This window comes from Lepus europaeus, chromosome 20, assembly GCF_033115175.1.
Source record: "Lepus europaeus isolate LE1 chromosome 20, mLepTim1.pri, whole genome shotgun sequence".
Classification (NCBI taxonomy): domain Eukaryota; kingdom Metazoa; phylum Chordata; class Mammalia; order Lagomorpha; family Leporidae; genus Lepus; species Lepus europaeus.
Genome location: NC_084846.1, coordinates 16,730,733 through 16,748,900, shown reverse-complemented (window position 1 = coordinate 16,748,900; position 18,168 = coordinate 16,730,733). Strand labels below are relative to the sequence as shown.

At 44.1% G+C, this 18,168-nt stretch overlaps 1 pseudogene; it reads left to right on the top strand.

Annotated features, from left to right (window-relative positions):
- Positions 1–12,000: 12,000 nt before the first annotated feature.
- On the top strand, positions 12,001–12,727 carry LOC133749209 (small ribosomal subunit protein uS5-like; annotated as a pseudogene).
- The last annotated feature ends 5,441 nt before the right edge of the window (positions 12,728–18,168 follow it).

Genomic DNA, 18,168 nt, shown 5'->3' with positions numbered 1-18,168 from the left:
GCCTTCATAAACAGGGCTCTGAGAATTAGGTGTCTATGGCCGCATGCGCAGCCCTATTTTCAGGCACTGGGCCTGCGCACATCCGGGAACGGGGTCTTGTAAACAGGACCTGAGAATTAGGTGTCTATGGCCGCATGCGCAGCCATGTTTTCAGGCATTGGGCCTGCGCACATCCGGGACCTGGGTGTGCGGACGCATGCGCAGCCATGTTTTCAGAAACTGGGCTTGCGCACACTCGGGACCTGGGGTGAGCGCTGTGTCTAGTTGGCATAAGCCTCACTTGGTATGAAGACGACGACGAGGAGCAAGACGACGTCCACTCCGAGGACTCAGCGGCCAACCCCCGAGGACTCAGTGGCGACTCCCGAGGACTCAGCGGCCGAACCCCGAGGACACAGCGGCCGACCCCCGAGGACTCAGCGGCGACTCCCGAGGACTCAGCGGCCGAACCCCGAGGACACAGCGGCCGACCCCCGAGGACTCAGTGGCCCACCCCCGAGGACACAGCGGCCGACCCCCGAGGACTCAGTGGCCCACCCCCGAGGACACAGCGGCCGACCCCCGAGGACTCACCGCCCGACTCCCGAGGACTCAGCGGCGACCCCCGAGGACTCAGCGTACGACCCCCGAGGACTCAGCAGCCAACCCCCGAGGACACAGCGGCCGACCCCCGAGGACTCACCGCCCGACCCCCGAGGACACAGCGGCCGACCCCCGAGGACTCAGTGTACGAACCCGAGGACTCAGCGGCCGACCCCCGAGGATACAGCGGCCGACCCCCGAGGACTCAGGGGCCGACCCCCGAGGACACAGCGGCCGACCCCCGAGGACTCAGTGTACAACCCCCGAGGACTCGGAGGCCGTCCCCTGAGGACTCAGCGGATGACCAACGAGGAGGACTCGGCGGACGACCAACGAGGACACAGCGGCCGACCCCCGAGGACTCAGCGCACGACCCCCGAGGACTCAGCGCCCGACCCCCGAGGACTCAGCGGACGACCCCGAGGACTCAGCGCCCGACCCCCGAGGACTCAGCGGACGACCCCGAGGACTCAGCGGCCCGGTAAGGAGCAGAGCCTCGCAGGACGATGAGCGGCAGAGCGGTGAGTGGCCGTGGGCATGGGCGGGCGCTCTCGGCTCCGGCGGGTGGGGGTATCATCAGGGAGAGGCCGGCCGCCCTCGGGAAGGTGTGCTGGCCCTTTGCAGAAGGCCTGTGGATAAAACTGGAAAAAGCTATTCTCAGCTTTCCTCCAGCCTTTGCAAACGAAACACTTTGCCTGCACCCAGGCCTTCTATTTGGATAGAGCTTTTTGACCTTTGATAAGTAGATATAGGAAGATCGCATGTCTTGCTAATGCCTGTGGGTAGTTGAAAGATCACACCGATGAAAAGATGTAGTCTAGAGTCAGGACAATAGCTGATCAGGTCATTGTTTCTCATAGTGTCCATTTCACTTCCACAGGTTTCCCCTGTGGTGCTCAGTTGTCACCGATCAGGGAAAACAAATGATATCTGTCTCTTTGCGACTGGCTTAATTCACTCAGCATGATGTTTTCCAGATTCCTCCATCTTGTTGCAAATGACTGGGTTTCATTGTTTTTGACTGCTGTATAGTATTCTATGGAGTACATGTCCCATAATTTCTTTATTCAGCCTACTGTTGATGGGCATTTGGGTTGGTTCCAGGTCTTAGCTATTGTGAATTGAGCTGCAGTAAACATTAATGTGCAGATGGCTTTTTTGTTTGCCAAATTAATTTCCTTTGGGTAAATTCCAAGGAGTGGGATGGCTGGGTTGTATGGTAGGGTTATGTTCAGGTTTCTGAGGAATCTCCAGACTGACTTCCATAGTGGCTTAACCAGTTTGCATTCCCACCAACAGTGGGTTAGGGTCCCTTTTTCCCCACATCCTCTCCAGCATCTGTTGTTGGTAGATTTCTGAATGTGAGCCATTCTCACCAGGGTGAGGTGAAACCTCATTGTGGTTTTGATTTGCATTTCTCTGATGGCTAGTGATCTTGAACATTTTTTCATGTGTCTGTTGGCCATTTGGATTTCCTCTTTTGAAAAATGTCTATTGAGGTCCTTGGCCCATCTCTTCAGTGGGTTGTTTGTTTTGTTGTTGTGGAGTTTCTTGATTTCTTTGTAGATTCTGGTTATCAACCCTTTATCTGTAGTATAGTTTGCAAATATTTTTTCCCATTCTGTCGGTTGCCTCTTCACTTTCCTGACTGTTTCTTTTGAAGTACAGAAACTTCTCAATGTGATGCAATCCCAAATGTTAATTTTGGTTGGTTCAGCTCTTGTCCTGAGTCTAGATGTACAATGTAATACTTTATCCTTTTTAGTGTTTGTTGTTGTTGTTGTTCTAGTACTAGTGGTTGAACTCTGTAATTAACACACAATTATTCTTAGGTGTTTAAATTTTAACTGAAAAGTGATCCCTGTTAAATTTAAGCGTGGAAAAAGAGAGGGAGGAGATGTACAATTTGGGACAGGCTCAATCGGACTTGCCCCAAATGGTGGAGTTAGAAATGTGCCAGGGGATTCCAATGCAATCCCATCAAGGTGGCATGTACCAAAGCCATCTCACTAGTCCAAGTGATCAATTTCAGTTCACAATTGATGGCTCTGATAGGTCTAAGAGTCAAAGGGATCACACAAACAAGACAAGTGTCTGCTAATACTAACTGATAGAATCAAAAAGGGAGAGAAGGATCCAACATGGGAAGCGGGATACACAGCAGACTCATAGAATGGCAGATGTCCTAAACAACACTCTGGCCTCAGAATCAGCCCTTAAGGCATTCGGATCTGGCTGAAGAGCCCATGAGAGTATTGTAGGCATGGAAAGCCAGGATACCATGGAAAAGAAAAAAAAAAAAAGAAGAAGACCTAAATGAAAGATCTCTGTGAGTGAGATCCCAGTGGAAAGAACGGGACCATCAAAGAAGGAGGTACCTTGCTCTGAAGGGAGGAGAGAACTCCACTTTGACTATGACCCTATTGGAATAAGATCAAAGTCAGCGAACTCTAAAGGCTTCCATAGCCCTGGCAACTCATGACTAGAGCCTAGGGAGATTACTGACGCCATGAACAGGAGTGTCAAATTGTTAAGTCAGCAACAGGAGTCACTGTGTACTTACATCCCATGTGGGATCTGTCCTTAATGTGTTGTCTAATGTGCAGTGATGCTATAACTAGTACTGAAACAGTATTTTTACACTTTATGTTTCTGTGTGGGTACAAACTGATGAGATCTTTACTAATTATATACTGAATTGATCTTCTGTATATAAAGATAACTGGAAATGACTTTCATTACTTGGCTGGCCTGGGAGGAGAGCTGGCCAGGTAAAGGCAGGGGGCATCTCTAACAAGAAATTTACAGTTCTGCCTGCAATGTTGCTGACCCAAGTATGGCCATCCCCTCAGCTGCAGTGGTCACTTTGGAAGCTGGGCTGAGTGAAGGGCTTTTCAGCTTAGAGCCAATAAGATCTGTGGCTCTGACCTGGGCATCCTTCGACTCCAGGGCAGGTCCATTTCCAGTGATCCAACTCTTGGCAGAGCTGCCAGGGCTCTTCACAAGCTGACTTCTGCTGAAGCCCAGGCTTACCACATTGAGCGCCACTGCAGTGGACTGGCCTGTTGGGTCTCCTTGAGGGCAGATCACTGTACAGATCAGCCGTTAATAGGCCTGCCACCCATTGCTTCTGATGCCTAGCTTTCTTTTCCTCCTGGTTTGTGTTAAAGCAGACCAGAGGATGCAAGTCAAGGGAGTGCCCAAGTCCCATCTCTAATCTTCGGTGGCCTGAACTACAAGTCTATAGTCACAGGCATGTTCTGTAGTAGTTTTTCTAAGGTAGACAATGCCCATGAGGAAAATTATAGTCTCACTTTAACACTTTCTTTCCCTTTGGTCTGAAAGGGAGGTTTTTTCTACTTACTGTATACTTCGCTGATGGCGAAGTGAATCTAGCTATGAGATTATTATTTAAGTTCTTATTTTGGCTATGCTATTACAGCAAAATGTTAGCCATCTCTTTTATAAGGTCTAAAGATTAAATTGTGCATCCTATAGATCCCTTTGTAATAGAATTAGTTTCCTACCTTGAGGAGAGTAGAGAAATGAAAGAACAAGTTGGGCTTAGAATAGAGAAATGAGGGAGCAAGTCCTAGATCGCTTGCTGACAATAGCAATATCACATGAATACTTAGCAAACCGTTTCAACCATTAGATAACAACTTAAGAAAACATTTATCAGAAGGACCAATGCCTTCTATAAATTTTAAGAATCATGTATTTGAAAACACCTCTTAAATATCTAACATGGTGTAGTTTGTTTCACCAGTAAACTTAAGCACAAACATATAAAATGTTTTTAGTTTCTTTCTGCCAACAAGTTTAAAACATATGATACACAGATTCAGGTCACACAAATTAAAATGTATCTTTGATTGATTTTAGCAGCTTCAATTTATGGACAATCTTATCTATAAGCCATTTAAAATAAAACTCTTCATAAAATTTCCCCATGTGGACATACAATATGTACACACATATAACATAGCATCATAGACCAATATAGCAATTTTAATAATAGCTTTTAAAATCTTTAACTCTTCTTGTAGATTGCCAATTGATTTGAATTGCTTTTTGTTTTTAGTAACCTCAGTGAACCATACTTTCTCTCAGTTGGTACTGTTAATACATTATTGGCTTCATCTGTTTACAGAGCCATCCCAAAGTACTGAATACAATAGAAGTGCCTGGAAAAAGTCCATAGGAACCTATAGGAGGACAGCTAAACACAGAACCAACAACGCTTTAGTTTTATGAGCAGCAAATCATATATAACTGTGGATGACAAAAGACTTTAAGTCGCCATGTTTAAAATTATAAACTCATCAAGCATCAAGAGGCACTTGCTTACTTCACAGTATTTTTGAAAGCACCTGTGGGATTTTACAAGTATTTAACCCTTTAGGCCTCTGGGGCTTTCTCATTAATATAACTGACATATCATTTCTTGTTAGAGATGCCCCCTGCCTTTACCTGGCCAGCTCTCCTCCCAGGCCAGCCAAGTAATGAAAGTCAACAGAGTGCCTTCCCCTAGGAGGTTCACACCTCCCTTAGGATATACCCCATGTGAAGAGATAGGTAGGTCTGGGCCTCTTAACTTACAAGGCCTAAAGTCCAACAGATTATTATCAAGCCCCTTCTATCAGGTTCTATTTGCCTCTCAATCAGAAAACTTAATTGTAGCTTAGTCAGCACCTTTCTTAGCTCCTCTAATAATGACTCTGTCCTTTGTTCTAGACCCTGTCTAGCGCACTTGGGCCTCATTCCTTTGTAATCATAACCTCTACTCTACCACCAATGGCTCTACTCCCAACCTGTATGTACTGATGGTCCTCTTCCCCACTTAATGCTGTATAATTGTTCAAACCTGGTAAATGCCACTCTTAGGATCATTGGTTACTATCCCCACTCTGTCTTTTATGACCTTGTCTAAATATGATCAGAGTCGGCATACTTGGAAGGCTTCCATAGCCTTGGCAACTCATGACGACAGCCTAGGGTGGTTACTGGCGCCATAAACTAGAGTGTCAATTTGTTGGATCAACAACAGGAGTCACTGTGCACTCGCTCCTCATGTGGGATCTCTGTCCTTAATGTGCTGTACATTTTGATTTAATGCTATAACTAGTACTCCAACAGTATGTTTCACTTTGTGTTTCTATGTGGGTGCAAACTCTTGAAATCTTTATACTAAATTTATCTTCTGTATAGAAAGAGAATTGAAAATGAATCTTGATGGAAATGAAAGGGGAGAGGGAGCGGGAGAGGGGAGGGTTGCGGGTGGGAGGGAAGTTATGGGAGGGGGAAGCCATTGTAATCCATAAGCTGTACACTGGAAATTTATATTCATTAAATAAAAGTTAAAAAAAAAAAGATAATTGGAAATGGAAAAAAAAAAAAAAAAAAAACCCTGGTGTTAAATTGGAAATGGCGGCCGGCGCCGTGGCTCACTAGGCTAACCCTCTGCCTTGCAGCGTCGGCATACCGGGTTCTAGTCCCGGTCGGGGCACCGATCCTGTCCCGGTTGCCCCTCTTCCAGGCCAGCTCTCTGCTGTGGCCAGGGAGTGCAGTGGAGGATGGCCCAAGTCCTTGGGCCCTGCACCCCATGGGAGACCAGGAAAAGCACCTGGCTCCTGCCATCAGATCTGCGCGGTGCGCCGGCCACAGCGCGCCTACTGCGGCGGCCATTGGAGGGTGAACCAATGGCAAAAGGAAGACCTTTCTCTCTGTCTCTCTCTCACTGTCACTCTGCCTGTCAAAAATAAAAAAAAAATTGGAAATGGCATAGAAAATTAATTTTTTTTAAAAAAATATTATGTAGGATCTCTGTCTTTAATGTGCTGTACACTCTTATTTAATGCTATAACTAGTACTCCAACAGTATCTTTTTTCACTTTGTGTTGCTATAGGGGGCAAACTGTTGAAATCTTTACCTAATATATACTAAACTGATCTTCTGTATATGAAGAGAATTGAAAATGAATCTTGATGTGATTGGAAGGGGAGAGGGAGCGGGAAAGGGGAGGGTTGCGGGTTGGAGGGAAGTTATGGGAGGGGGGAAGCCATTGTAACCCATAGCAGTACTTTGGAAATTTATATTCATTAAATAAAAGTTTAATTAAAGAAAAAAGAAAAGATGTAGTCTAATCTACGTGTTCAGAAGTACCGGACATAGGTTAAAGGTAGAAGGGGTGAAATTGCTTTGTAAATATCTTATTGGTATACTCATGAATTGCATCTCTGGGGAATGGACTTGTTGGCCACCACTGTGAGCCTTGTGCCACCTGTGCTTGTTTTGCGGTTTGGAGGCCTTGGCATCTAGATTCTGGATGTTAAAGTGGATGGCAGTGCGTGACAGAGGAGTTAGGGAAACTAGCATATTTTAGATATTAGTGATGAAATTCATAGGAAAGCTTGTCCTCTCTGTAAATGGCTTTTGGATGTCCGTGTGTGAAGACACCCCCAAGCGTTACATAAGCTTGCACTTTTCCTCTGGATCAAAGGCAGAGAGGCAAGTGAGGAGGGAATGGCTCCAGACCAAACTGGTCACATTTCAAGGATACGCCAGTTGCTAACCATTGTGATGTTTGTGCAATTTTGTTTAAGGTGTTGTGTTCTTAGAGGGCAAGCCCTTACCCTGGAGGACGTCGGAAAGCTCATGGAAAATAAAATCAAAAGAAACTTACCTTGGCACAAAGAAATTGAAGCCCTTATAGCTTCTTTGTACTAAGTATTTTCCATGTTTTGGTGTGTAGGATATATGCTCAGAGTGAAGTGTTAATATAACACATGTTGTAAATAATCTTTTGGTGAAAATTCATAGGAAACTTTGTTTTGAGGGTGGCGGTGATGTGTGGCCAGACTCAGTCCTGAGCATTAGACATTGTGTTTGGGCACTAGTTTGCGGGAGGAGGAGGAGGAGGAGGAGGAGGTGGTGGAAGAGAGGAAGGAAGTCCAAAGAGCTCCACGCCAGCGTGCTCCTAGTGAGGCCAGACAGACGTCTACCCAGTCCCCTGGGTGTGTGCTTTTTGTTTCACTCTGCCGTGTATAGAGTGCATACAAAGGACCAATGAGTCCTGGCTTACAACATGTAGCCCAGGTAGCTGTGAAAGGTTTCCACTCTATGACGTGTTTTGACAGGTAGAGTGGACAGTGCGAGAGAGAGAGAGAGAGAGAGAGAGAGAGAGAGAGAGAAAGGTCTTCCTTTGCCGTTGGTTCACCCTCCAATGGCCGGCGCGCTGCGGCCGGCGCACCACGCTGATCCGAAGCCAGGAGCCAGGTGCTTCTCCTGGTCTACCATGCAGGTGCAGGGCCCAAGCACTTGGGCCATCCTCCACTGCACTCCCGGGCCACAGTAGAGAGCTGGCCTGGAAGAGGGGCGGGCAACCAGGACAGAATCTGGAGTCCCGACCGGGACTAGAACCTGGTGTGCCGGCGCCGCAGGCGGAGGATTAGCCTATTGAGCTGTGGCGCTGGTCATGCAGTGGACTTCTTATCCTTGGTGCGTTAGCTTCTGGTCCACCTTCACCTTTGGGCACTGTCTTGCAGCTGCCTGCACTTTTTTTCAGAGGCAGACCAATTGGCTGACTATGATTTCCTGGCAACTGTAACTGGACACTGAGTATGAAGAAATTTCTATCTTTCAATCCAGGAAGATCACTACCTTTGAAAATTCTGCTTTGTAACATGCTGAACTTAATTCGCAATTTATTTTAACAGGTTTCTGGGTAATCAGTACTCAGTGAAAGAGCAGTGGGGGATTAGTACTTGTTTTAGATGAATGCAATTTTAATTTTAATTGAATTCAGGTAGAGATATAATATAATATCAGCATCTAAAGTCATTTAGGTGTAACTGCTCATTTAAATTGGGTTAAGGCATAAACTGTCCATGAAAAATAGTTCAACACTGCTTACAGTAGCTGAGGCTGAAATGTGATGTGTTACCTTATTGAAAAATGTTTTCTGCGTTTGGAGATTATTTCAAAATGTCAATCCAGGACATTGGCAGATGGAAAACAGCACAAGTATAGAAATGTGTACTTGGTAAGAAAGGTTACGAAGGAAAGAGTGTTGTTGGGAAGGAAGATTATGAAGGAAAGAGTTCTTTTGAGGAAAGAAAGGACATGGTTTGTAAGGATGAGTTCATCCTGATGGCTAGTTTACTCTAGACTGGAATGGAAATGATGGAATGTTTCAAGTTGAAGAGGGTGTGTGGAAGTCACAGAAGGTTATGAAAGAAAGAAATTTTGGCTAGAAGAGCTATTAATCTATTTTTCTTTGACATAAAATTAGAATCTGATCTTCTGTTAAAGCAGTGAGTTAAAGTAATCTATTTTGTTCTCCTAAATTCTGATTGTTTAAAACAGCTGAGTTTTTTATCAAGAGCTATGGGTTATTTAAATATGTGCTTGTTTTCAAACATTTGAATGATCACTTTGTAACCATGATAAAATTTGGTCTGTATTATGTCATGATGTTAAGGGGTCCTGTTTCAACCAGATATTTTGGATGTTGAGCCTTCTTGGCCTCCTTGACAGTCATTCAAAAAATCAAAATTTCAAAAATTTAGACTTTGACAATTTCCAAATGGCTCCCCTGGAAATTTTCAGGACACAAGAGACACCAACTAATCAGGCTGTTTGGATTATGTTAGTTAGAAGTACTGTCAAGGTGTGAAGTGGTGCTAAACTTTAAGTTTGTATAATGTAAGATGCTACTGATACAAATGTATAAAAGATAAAAAGTCGAATGATCTTGTGTTACTAGACATGATGGTTATCTTAATGAGAAAGCTGTAAAGGCCTAAAAGGGTTAAATGCTTTGTAAAATCCTACAGGTGCTTTTAAAAATACTGTGTGAAGTAGGCAAGTGCCTCTTGTTGGGTAATGAGTTCATAATTTTAAACTTGGCTATTTAAAGTCTTTTGTCATCCACGGTTTTGTATAGGCTCTGATGGGCTTTTTCCAGCCACTTGTATTGCATTCAGTACTTTGGGGGTGGTTCTGTAAACTGATGAAGCCAGTAATGTATTACAGGTACCAGCTGAGAGGAAGTATGGATAACTGAGATTACTAAGAGAAGAAAGTCTTTGTAATCAATTGGTAATTTACAAAAAAAAAAAAGATTTTAAAAAGCTTATTACTGAAACTGCTTTATTGTTCTATCTTTTATGTTATATGTGTATACATATTGTATGTTTACAAGGGAAAATGTATTAAGCACTTTGTTTTAATTGGCTTAGAGATAAAAGGTTGACCATCAATTTAAACCGTTAAAATTAATCAGTGATACATTTTGATTCATGTGACCTGGATCTCTGGATCAGATGTTTTAAATCTGTTGGTAAAGAGAAACTGGAGATGTTTTATATGCTTGTGCTTGAGTTTGCTGGTTAAACAAGCTACACCATGTTAGATATTTAAAAGATGTTTCCAAATACATGGATTCTTCAAATTTATAGGAGGCCTTGGACCTTCTGGTAAATGTTTTCCTAAGTTGTTATCTAGTGGTTGAAATCGCTTGCTAAGCTTTCATTTGATACTGCTATTGTCAGTAAGCAGTCTGGGACTTGCTCCCTTATTTCTCTGTTCTAAGCCCGACTTGTTCTCTCATTTCTCTGTTCTCTACAAGGTAGGAAACTAATTCTATTCTGAAGGACTCTCCAAAATGCACAATTGGATTTTTAGACCTTATAAAAGGGATGGCTAGCATTTCTCTGTAATAGCATAGCCAAAATGAGAGCCTAAATTATATTTTCACAGCTAGAATTACTTTGCCATCAGCACAGTAAGCAGGCAGAACCTCCCTTTCAGACGAAGCAAAAGGAGAGAACGTTTTAAGTAAGGACATAGCTTTCCTCACGGGCATTGTCTACCTCAGAGTAAACCACTATCAGAACATGCCTGTGACTATAGACTTCTAGCTTAGGCCACAACGATTAGAGATGGGACTTGAGAGCACCCCCTTGCCTTGCATCCTCTTGTCTGCTTTACCAAAAACCAGGAGGAAAAGAAAGCTAGGCATCAGAAGCAATGTAAAGATAGGTGGCAGGCCAATGAATGGCTGCTTTACACAGCCATTGATCTTCCCTCAAGGAGACCCAACAGGCCAGTCCACTGCAGTGGCTTTCAGTGTGGTAAGCCAGGCCTTCAGCAGAAGTCAGCTTATGAAGAGCCCTGGCAGCTCTGCCAGCCAAGAGTTGGATCACCGGAAATGGAGCTGCCCTGGAGTCCAAGGACTTCAGGTCAGAGCTACAGATCTTGCTGGCTCTAAGCTGAAAAGCCCTTCACTCGGCCCAGCTTCCACAGTGACCACCGTTGCAGAGGGGACGGCCAAGAAGGGTCAGTACCAGAGAACTATAAATTTCCTGTTAGAGTTGTATCTTTTTGTTAAAATTGATAGAATAGAGACATCCTGGATCAGGAATGGTTAAACCACCTCTGAGCAGTCAGCGAGTATCAGAAATTCCTCACTGGGCCAGCAGCAAGGGGGCAGAAGGAGGTACAAAGCAAGAGGTGTCCTAATTACATTTTGATGATAGCCATTGGTGGATGGGCATGTCTTTTGGCTGTGCTGTAGTAGTACATTAAGAAAGTGAATGCAAATATGCCTTCTTGCTAATATTTTGGTCGTACCATTCTGATCATGAATTCTCTTAGAAACAGAGCACTCAGTATGCAGCTTCGCTGTGTGTGTCACTGTGGTGCAGTAAGGGAATGCAGCATCTTACTTGTAACCTGTACCAAACTTGCTTTTAGAGGCCTGTTGCTGTTTTTGTCTTTTACAAAATTCTATTTCCCAAGAAAATCAGTGACCTTTTTTCCTAGATTGATTCAGTATATTTTTGGTTAGCCAATAGTCGTAGAACTTAGGGATTTTGAATTGTGAAAAAGTTTTTGAAGTGTGAAAAAGCATGATCCATACATTCTGTATCAAAGTCACATAAAAGCAGATGTTGAGTGTGTATGCAAGGGACCTAAAAGGACATGTTGAATTCAACTGCTTGTGACTGCAGATGACTTTGTTATTTGCTTCTTTTGTTTTGACGTTTCATTTAATTCACTTAGTAGCTTTGATAAAATTAAAGTCATTTAACGCCCCCCCCCACCCAAAAAAAAAAGAGACAAAGAGGGACACAATACAACAGAGGATTTCAGCACCTCACTTTCATCATGGATAGATCACGCAGACAGAAAACCAACAAAGAGACCACAAAGGTAACCCCTGCTATGGACAAAATGCATCTAACTGATTCGACAGAACTTTTCATCACACAGTTAAAGAACACATATTTTGCTCAGAAGGGCAAGGAGCTTTCTCCAGAATAGATCGTATACTAGGCCATAAAGCAAGTCTCATCAAATTAAAAAATCAAAATCAAAATCACAGCACACAACTCTCTGATCAGGACAAGTGGCTGCCGGTCACCAAGCGGGCCGCCTGGTTAAGGACATGAAGATCAAGTCCCTGGAGGAGATCTACCTGTTCTCCCTGCCCATCAAGGAGTCCAAGATCATCGACTTATCCTGGGCGCCGCCCTCAAGGACCAGGTGCTGAAGATCATGCCGGTGCAGAAGTAGACGTGGGCCGGCCAGCGGACCCGCTTCAAGGCATTTGTGGCCATCGGGGACTACAACGGCCACGTCAACCTGGGCGTGAAGTGCTCCAAGGTGGTGGCCACCGCCATCCGAGGGGCCATCATCCTGGCCAAGCTATCCATTGTGCCCGTGCGGAGAGGCTACTGGGGGAACAAGATTGGCAAGCCCCACACCGTGCCGTGCAAGGTGACTGGCCGCTGTGGCTCTGTGCTGGTGCACCTCATCCCTGCGCCCCGGGGCACTGGGATCGTCTCTGCCCCTGTCCCCAAGAAGCTGTTGATGATGGCTGGCATTGACGACTGCTACGCCTCAGCCCGGGGCTGCACTGCCACCCTCGGCAACTTCGCCAAGGCCACCTTCGATGCCATCTCCAAGACCTACAGCTACCTGACCCCCGACCTCTGGAAAGAGACCGTGTTCACCAAGTCTCCCTACCAGGAGTTCACCAACCACCTCGTGAAGACGCACACCAGGGTTTCCGTGCAGAGGACCCAGGCTCCAGCTGTGGCCACAACATAGGTTTTTACACGAGAAAAATAGAGTGGATGGAGCCTTCCAAAAAAAAAAAAAAAAGTTCAAATCCAACAACTCAAGAATCTGAAGAACATATGCAGACACATCAAGACTGAACAACCTGCTCCTAAATGAACAGTAGTTTATAAAAGTAATCTCTGCTGTGGCCTGGGAAAGCAGTAGAAGATGGCCTATGTGCTTGATCCCCTGCACTCGTGTGGGAGACCTGGAAGAAGCTCCTGGCTCCTGGCTCCTGGCTTCGGATCAGCGCAGCTCTGGCTGTTGCAGCCATTTCTGGAGTGAACCAACGGAAGGAAGGCCTTTCTCTCTGTTTCTTCCTCTCACTGTCTGCAACTCTACCTCTCAAATAAAGAAATAAAGTCTTTTAAAAATATAAAATAAACAACATTCACACAACATTTGCCCAAATATCCAAAAAATAAATAAATAAATAAAGGGAAAACAAATCAACAAAATCAAAGTTGAAAAACTTGATGACAGATACCACAGAAATAAACAGAATCCTGAGGAATTACTTCAAAGAGCTTTATGCCAGCCTAGAAGAAACACATAGATTCTGGGACAGATGCAACCTACCGAAGTTGACTAAGGCAGACATAGAACATCTAAACACACCAGTGAGCAAAAGGGAGGCTGAATCTCAGAGAAAGAACTCCCACAAACAAAATCCCAGGACCAGATGGCTTTACTCTGAATTCTGCCAGATATATAAAGACATAATTCAATTCTTCACAAGCTATTCAAAACAATTGAAAGGAAGGGAATCCCCCAAAATTAAATGTATGCAAACTTAAGATGCCTGAAAAACATGCTCCTCAATGAAACGTGGCTCATAGAAGAAATCAAAGAATTTCCAGAAATGAATGATGATAAAAAATATCAAAATTCATGGCTGGGGCTCCAGGCCCAACCCCGTGGAGGCTCAGTGAGGCTCCCGCTCTGAGTCGCCAAGGACGCTGCACCTTGGAGAAGTGCCGGTGAGGCCGCTCGCATGCCACAGCGGCCATTGGGAGCTGGAGGACCGCAGAGCAGCCATGTTTTCAGGTATTGGGCCTGCGCACATCTAGGACCTGCAGTGAGTGCTGCCTTGTTGACCAACACCTCACCTGGTCGAATGCCGAGGAGGATGATGATGACCACTGAGGACTCAGTGGCCTGGCAGTGAGCAGATCCCTGAGGACGGGCGGCAGAGCAGTGAGTGGCCCTGGGCACGGGCGGGCGGTCTCGGCTCCCCATGGATGATGGTGTCCTCAGGGAGAGGCCGGCCGCCCTTGGAACAAAGGTGTACTGGCCCCTTTCAGAAGGCCTGTGGATACCACTGGAAAAAGCTGTTCTCAGCTTTCCCCTCGGCCTTTACAAACAAAACGCTTGGCTGCTTCCAGTCCTTCGAGATGAAAAAGCTTACTGACACATTTGAGATTAGACTTAGAAAAATCACACATCTTGCAGAAGCCCATTCATTTGGATTATTAAAGGAAAGACAGCTTTTCAGGAAGTGACTGTGAACCGCCTTGATCAAGCCACTCTCGGTGGTGTCCCGGGAGAGACAAGCAGCTGTGGACTTTCAGAAGTTTCGAGGACTTGGAGTGGAGCGAAGGAGAGGAAGGGAGATTCTAGTTAGCCTGGTCATTGGAGAAGACATGTCCTTGTTACAACTATCGTTTTCTGTGTGCGTTTTCTCACTGCTATTTAGAGTTGACAGTCCTGAGTTCTTTCTTGAAATGTCTAGTCTTACTAGATGTTCTGCAGTGCCTGATATATGTTCAAAGTAGAAGAAACGGATTAACACATTTTCTAAATAGACTTTTTGTTTAAATGCATATGAAACTATGAAAACTTTTTTGGAGGGGGGTGGTGTTGGCGAGTGGCCAGACTCATTCCTGAGTGGTAGACGCTGTGTTTGGGGAAGGGTTTGTGGGAGGAGGATCTGAAAGAGAGGAAGGAAGGCCATAGAGCTCCAGGCCACCGAGCCTCTTGTGAGGCCAGACCACCGGCTCCTGGGTGTGTGCATTGTGCATTGTGTTTCACTTTGCTGCATCTCATGGCCATGGAATTGTTGGCACCACTGCGAGCCTTGTGCCATCTGTGCATGTTCCATGGTTTGGAGCAGGTGGAGGCGAAGAACTGCAAAAGGTGTTCCTGCTTGGGATGTTTTCAGCCGTTTCCCTGTATGTTTTCTGCGTTTTGTTTTACTCGGTATACAGTGTATATAAAGGACAATCGAGTCCTAATGTTGTAACATCTAGATTTCAGATGTTAAAGAGGTTGCCAGTGTATGACAAAATATAGGAAAACCAGCATGTGTTATATATATGTATTGGAATTCATAGGAAAGCTTGTCCTCCCTAAATGACTTTTGGATGTCGCTGTGTGAAGCCATCTTTAAGCATTACATGAGCTTGTACTTGTGCACTGGATCAAATGGAGAGAGAAAAGTGAGGAGGGATTGGCTCCAGACCAAACTGGTCATACTTAATGAATACCCCAGATCCTATCCATTGTGACCTTTGTGCAGTTTTGTCTAAAGGTGTTGTGTTCATGGTAAACAAGCCCTTACCCAGGGTGCTACAGAAAGTTCATGGAAAATGAAATCAAAAGAAGCTTATCTTGGTGCAAACAAATTGAAGCCCATATACCATCTTTGAACTAAGTATTTTCCATGAAGTTTTAGTAGTGCTGCGTCTGAGATACCGAGTCTCCTAGATGTTTACAAGTGCTTGGTGTGTGTAAAAGTAGGAGCAGTGGATTACCACTCTTGTTAAGTGGGTTTTAAAAAGTGATAGGAATCAATGATCAAATTTGGTCTATGTTATGTCATGATTTTAAGGAATCTTATTTCAACCAGCTATTTTGGATTTTGAACCTTCTTGGCATTCTTGACAGGCATTCAAAAAATCAAAGTTTCAAACAATCTGGACTCTAAAATTTCCAGTAAATCTTGGACTTTGGTTTTTCCAGTTTGGGCCCAACTGAAAAAAATCGAAGGACCTATATCTCTCATCTTACAGAGACACCAACTAATCAGGCTATTTGGATTATATTAGAAGTACTGTCAAGATGTGACGTGGAACCAAATTTTAAGTTTCTATAATGGAAAATGCTATTAATATAAATGTTTGAGAATTAAAAAGTCTAATGATCTTGTGTTACTAGATATGATAGTTATCTTAATGAGAAAGCCCCAGAGGCCTAAAGGGTTAAATACTTGTAAAATCCCACAGGTGCTTTCAAAAATACTGTGAAGTAAGCAGGTGCCTCTTGATGCTTGATGAGTTTATAATTTTAAACATGGCGACTTAAAGTCTTTTGTCATCCACAGTTATATAGGATTTGCTGCTCGTAAAACTAAAGCGTTGTTGGTTCTGTGTTTAGCTGTCCTCCTATAGGTTCCTATGGACTTTTTCCAGCCACTTCTATTGTATTCAGTACTTTGGGATGGCTCTGTAAACAGATGAAGCCAATAATGTATTAACAGTACCAACTGAGAGAAAGTATGGTTAACTGAGGTTACTAAAAGCAAAAAGCAATTCAAATCAATTGGCAATCTACAAGAAGAGTTAAAGATTTTAAAAGCTATTATTAAAATTGCTATATTGGTCTATGATGCTATGTTATATGTGTGTACATATTGTATGTCCACATGGGGAAATTTTATGAAGAGTTTTATTTTAAATGGCTTATAGATAAGATTGTCCATAAATTGAAGCTGCTAAAATCAATCAAAGATACATTTTAATTTGTGTGACCTGAATCTGTGTATCATATGTTTTAAACTTGTTGGCAGAAAGAAACTAAAAACATTTTATATGTTTGTGCTTAAGTTTACTGGTGAAACAAACTACACCATGTTAGATATTTCAGAGGTGTTTCCAAATACATGATTCTTAAAATTTATAGAAGGCATTGGACCTTCTGGTAAATGTTTTCTTAAGTTGTTATCTAATGGTTGAAACAGTTTGCTAAGTATTCATGTGATATTGCTATTGTCAGCAAGCGATCTAGGACTTGCTCCCTCATTTCTCTATTCTAAGCCCAACTTGTTCTTTCATTTCTCTATTCTCTTCAAGGTAGGAAACTAATTCTATTACAAAGGGATCTGTAGGATGCACAATTTAATCTTTAGACCTTATAAAAGAGATGGCTAACATGTTTCTGTAATAGCATAGCCAAAATAAGAACTTAAATAATAATCTCATAGCTAGATTCACTTCGCCATCAGCGAAGTATACAGTAAGTAGAAAAAACCTCCCTTTCAGACCAAAGGGAAAGAAAGTGTTAAAGTGAGACTATAATTTTCCTCATGGGCATTGCCTACCTTAGAAAAACTACTACAGAACATGCCTGTGACTATAGACTTGTAGTTCAGGCCACCGAAGATTAGAGATGGGACTTGGGCACTCCCTTGACTTGCATCCTCTGGTCTGCTTTAACACAAACCAGGAGGAAAAGAAAGCTAGGCATCAGAAGCAATGGGTGGCAGGCCTATTAACGGCTGATCTGTACAGTGATCTGCCCTCAAGGAGACCCAACAGGCCAGTCCACTGCAGTGGCGCTCAATGTGGTAAGCCTGGGCTTCAGCAGAAGTCAGTTTGTGAAGAGCCCTGGCAGCTCTGCCAAGAGTTGGATCACTGGAAATGGACCTGCCCTGGAGTCGAAGGATGCCCAGGTCAGAGCCACAGATCTTATTGGCTCTAAGCTGAAAAGCCCTTCACTCAGCCCAGCTTCCAAAGTGACCACTGCAGCTGAGGGGATGGCCATACTTGGGTCAGCAACATTGCAGGCAGAACTGTAAATTTCTTGTTAGAGTTGCCACCTGCCTTTACCCGGCCAGCTCTCCTCCCAGGCCAGCCAAGTAATGAAAGTCAACAGAGTGCCTCCCCCTAGGAGGTTCACACCTCCCTTAGGATGTACCCCATGTGAAGAGATAGGTAGGTCTGGGCCTCTTAACTTACAAGGCCTAAAGCCCAACAGATTATTATCAAGCCCCTTCTATCAGGTTCTATTTGCCTCTCAATCAGAAAACTTAATTGTAGCTTAGTCAGCACCTTTCTTAGCTCCTCTAATAATGACTCTGTCCTTTGTTCTAGACCCTGTCTAGTGCACTTGGGCCTCATTCCTTTGTAATCATAACCTCTACTCTACCACCAATGGCTCTACTCCCAACCTGTGTGTACTGATGGTCCTCTTCCCCACTTAATGCTGTATAATTGTTCAAACCTGGTAAATGCCACTCTTAGGATCATTGGTTACTATCCTCACTCTGTCTTTTATGACCTTGTCTAAATATGATCAGAGTCGGCAAACTTGGAAGGCTTCCATAGCCTTGGCAACTCATGACGACAGCCTAGGGTGGTTACTGGCGCCATAAACTAGAGTGTCAATTTGTTGGGTCAACAACAGGAGTCACTGTGCACTTGCTCCTCATGTGGGATCTCTGTCCTTAATGTGCTGTA